Source organism: Sphaeramia orbicularis, chromosome 9 (genome assembly GCF_902148855.1).
Source record: "Sphaeramia orbicularis chromosome 9, fSphaOr1.1, whole genome shotgun sequence".
In the NCBI taxonomy this organism is placed as follows: Eukaryota; Metazoa; Chordata; class Actinopteri; order Kurtiformes; family Apogonidae; genus Sphaeramia; species Sphaeramia orbicularis.
Genome location: NC_043965.1, coordinates 32,500,658 through 32,505,319, shown reverse-complemented (window position 1 = coordinate 32,505,319; position 4,662 = coordinate 32,500,658).

Genomic DNA, 4,662 nt, shown 5'->3' with positions numbered 1-4,662 from the left:
GGGTTTCACTGTTTTCTGCGGGCTGAGGGAGGGAAGGACGTATAGGAGAGGCTTTACCCGGCGGTCCGGATTGGACTGGAGCACTTTCCGCTCCTCCCACTCTCTCCTGCTCAGCCTCCAGCCCGAGCGCACACTGCGCACACAGGGCGCACTTTGCCGCTACAGACCACAGAAAGAGCAAAGTTTTAATGTCACCTTCCACATTACCTTAGAGCCATGCAATGAGACTCTAAGAAAAAAAAAAAAAAAGACACCAATTCAGTCTCATTCCAAGGCCTTTTAAGGATATCATCTGGGAAATATTATTATATTCACCTTGGAACCTTTATACTTTATTGAGAAATTATCAAGACACCTGTCAAAGTGTTTAGAAGAGGACAAGATTTATTATTTGCTCTTTAACAACAGAAAAAAGTTTTCTGGAGAAGTTATGCTTTAATATAAAAAGGGTGATTGCTTGCTGTTCTCTTTAAACTAAGAATAAAAAACAACATTTGAAATGTTGATAAAACAGCCACACTATAAATTAAGGATACAACCAAATATAACTAATATCACAAAAAAAAACTGAGGCCTGTTTTTGCTGGCTTAAACTCTCCTGAGTACCGCATGTAATAAGAAAGTTAGAGGTAAAAATGGCAATTAGGTCATAAACTCACTACTTAGACTCACACACATATTTAAGCCCTCTTTGGATGAAATAATTTATTTTTTTCTTGTTGCTTATTCATTTACACTGTCTTAATACTTTATTGCATATACTGTGACAGCTATGGATATGAGTTTTTAAAGAGAAAAGCACAGAAAATCCTCTGTTGACTTCAGTGATTTTTGGAATAAAGACAAAGTATGTGGACATATCACATCAATAAACTAAAATATTATATCATATTCCAATGGATAACTTGTCACATCCATCTTGGAGTTACAGTTTAAATAATAAATAGCACTATGATTGTTATATAAGACTTCGTTTGCATATGATACAATAATAAAATCCATCACATTAGTCTTATAAAGGTTTTATACATATAGAGGTTAATGATCTTATGTCACCGAAAGAAGAGCAGCTCAGATGACACGACTTGTCTCAGGTGTCGTTAGTATGGCTTTCAGGGTGGGGTCCTCTCCTTCCTCTGAGAAACACTGAAATACTGACCTGGAAAATAAAAGAGTAGGTCCAGGGTATAGACAAATGTACTGTACACTGAATGACCCAGTGTAAAGTAACGGCGAGTAGAATATGATCCCAACTTGTAGCCACTCTACATACTTCATACTCATGCAGATTTTCAGCTACTCAGCTTTTTGAACGCCTATACCCACGATATTGGGTTACATGTGTACCTTGCATTATGTTTCTTCATGTTTTTTGGAGTTCTTGCTTGTTGATTACTTTGTTTAGCTATTTCCATTACTACTAAATTAAAAATGTTGCTGAGAGTAAACCCAGACACAAAGCAGTAGCAGTTAAATATTTATACAGCTGGAAAATGATTGATATATACAATAATACATGCAACTTCATCGTATCATTCATTGTGACAACCTCAGAGTTAATTAACCTGCAGATTATTTTATGTTTTTATTATAATATGATGAAAATTGCAGCATACTTGATATTTTGCATCACTCCTACCAGGTCGTCTTCGACCCCAGCTCAACACTTCATGACCTCTGGTGATATCTTAAGTGAAATATTCACAAAGTGTAAAAGCTGATTTTGTTATGAATGTGCAGAATGACTGTCTGTCCTCTCAGCGCTGGAAAAAGCCAATCCTGTCACACACAGTTAGCGTCACGACCGGCGTTCGGCGTCTGTCATTGGAGTGGTTTTGTAAGAGATAACGCTGTCGGAGGCTCTGGCGGTCTATGTGAGGTAGAGGAGAGGCAGGTGTGGGTAAAAGGCACTTTCACCCCCGGTCTCTTAGCCTCTTTAGCTGTGGCCCAGGGAGAGAGAGAGACTGAGAGAAACACAGAGAGAAACTGCCCCAAGCACATCTCCACTGACCTACATTTCATCTGTCGCTTTTTTCCACTCTTCCATTTTTTTTTTTTCATCCCTTATTTCTCCTGTACCAACAGCTCCATAATTGTGATGTAATGACCAAAGCAAGCGTGATAAAATCCCAGACTGGTCAGGATGAAATGCTCTTGAAGACAGGCAGACAGAAGAAAGAGATAAAGAAAAGAGGAGACAGCCTGGGAGGGGATGTGGATGAAAATGGGGGGTAGTTAGCTTGAAAATACAATAAAGGTTTCATCCCTTTTTGTTGAAGCAATAAAATGCGTCCTTATGTGATCTGAGCGCTGCGTGGACCTCAATCCATCTGAGGTCTGGGGACTCCATTAAGAAGGATTACCCCTCATTGCCAACTATTCACTGTTCTCCCAAAGCCACAGAGATAGTAAAGACTTTAAAATACCAAAAAAAAAATGACCAAATACATACATTGTCTGTGGAGTGAGGATGGGAAAATAATGAACATGGAGGTGGAGTTTGATGAGATATAGTGGCGAGTAGGCAGCTCTGTCCATATGGCGGTGGTTAGAAGGAGGAAGGGAGCAGGAGAAGCAGACCGGGCCATGCCTAAGGGCTGAACTTGGAGACGGAGAAAGCAGATCTCTGCACCAAGACGGGATCTCACATCCTTCTGTCGTTATGTCTGTTTCTATTGGCTGCCTGATCGACTCGTGCAACTGTGCGTGCATCTACCTGTCTGGTGGATATTAGGCCGCCTTGTAGGTTGCTACACTTACACTAACCCTGTTCAATTTCTCATCTCTGTTTTTCTTCTGTCTTCTCTTTCCTGTCTGCTTTTTGTCATACATACATTGTGGTCTTTCATCAACATTTCCAATCTAATCACCTTTACTTCAACAAAGCTTTGTCCACCTATCTGCATCTCCTTTGTAACTCCATAACCTTAAATGCATCTGCCTCACTTAACTTTCTCTGTCTTTACTTTTTCATATTCTGAAGTCTGTTTTATGCTGCATTCACCTAAGTCTACTGGTTCAGTGTTGACAATAGCACAGTGTGGTCCCATCTTTTGATATTATGCTGCAAATCAAGAATGACACATGATAGACACTTTATACGTTCAGAACTTACCCCCTACAGAGTAACTGATTAAAAGTGCCTTGCACCTTCAATTTCATCTTTGCAAGTTGAAAAGAATGCACATCTTGGATTATTTTTCCTATATCTTTTAATTAAATATCATAGTTTAGTGTGTGTTGATTATTAAGGGGAAAGGCTGGAGGTATTTAATTATTACTTATGGTCAAAAAATAACATTTAAAGACAGATCCTGAGCCAAATAACAATATGTAGACAAATGGATTAATGCAAAATTGGTACATTAATAGGATATTAATCAGAAACTATACCCAGAAAATACCATGCAATATAGAGTCTTATCTTGAAATCTTGTGCTTCTAAATTCTTCTAATGTGGTGTGAGAATGTGACTACAACTCACACAGAAAAGCAGAAAAAACCTATTTGCGGTGGACTCATGCAAACTGAAACACCACACATAGTCCTTAACAACATTACGGTCATGCAACTATTCTGTGTAAACAAGTGGCATAAATGTGTTCAAAGGGGTAAAACATCAGGCCTAAAGAGAGCTGGATGTGCTAGCCTTGTTTCTTTTAAGGCTGTTCATTCATACCAGTCAGTGCTGCCCTTGAATCGACCACTACGAAGTTAACTTATATATAATTAGATAAGTTTCCTCTTGAAAATAAGAAATTAGGCCACCAGTCTCTGAGGAATCTCCCTCTCCAATCTGACGACATGTTCCACACTTATTTTCCCCTGAAACAAGCAGGTGATTTTTCACTGTGAAACTATATGTGTGTGTGGGTATAAGCGTGTGTCTATGACTTTGTGTGTGTTTTTGTGCGCCTGTGCACAGCTCCTCTTGTGTGTTTTTATACATGAGCGTGACCGTATACCTCATTGTTTCAAAGACAGGCGGTTTTTGCCGCTGTGAAATGAAGTGGTTGCTGGTTTTTCCCTCTATGCGCCAAATTGTTTCACATATATTGCTTCTATGTAATATGACATTGACACATTGACATGTCAAGTGAGAGCTCAGTGAAAAAGAAAGCGAGCCAAAGAGGGAGAGATGAGAGTCAGAGAGAGGAGGAGAGAGGGAGAGATTGAAAATACACTTGAGAAATTTGCGGAGAGATACCACAAGTGACATAGGCAATTTCTGTAGAAAAATTACTTCATCATAATTTCAATCCCAAAAAGAATTGAAAGGAAAGCCCTGAAGGAGGAAGGCCAAGTCACCTTGAGAGGCATTAGGGGAAATGCTTACCCACCGCACACACATGCACAGACACACATGCTCTCTGAATGTGGTTCACTACAATTTGATGTGTTCATGCAAGTATTAGCATTATTCCTTGTGATAATTCTTTGACTACTGCACTTTGTCGGTGGTCCTTGTTGAAGCTGTGGTATTATACATTTGTGTTAAGTGCTTCGAGCCTGTGGTATATCAGAGTTAAAAATATACAACCTATTAGTCTGGCTGGCACTATTACTAGCATCATCTAATCAAAGCTTTATATAGACCTAGTGGATCAGACAAACAGTTTCATGTCTCTACCTCGCAGTGCCAATCATCAGATTTTAATTGGA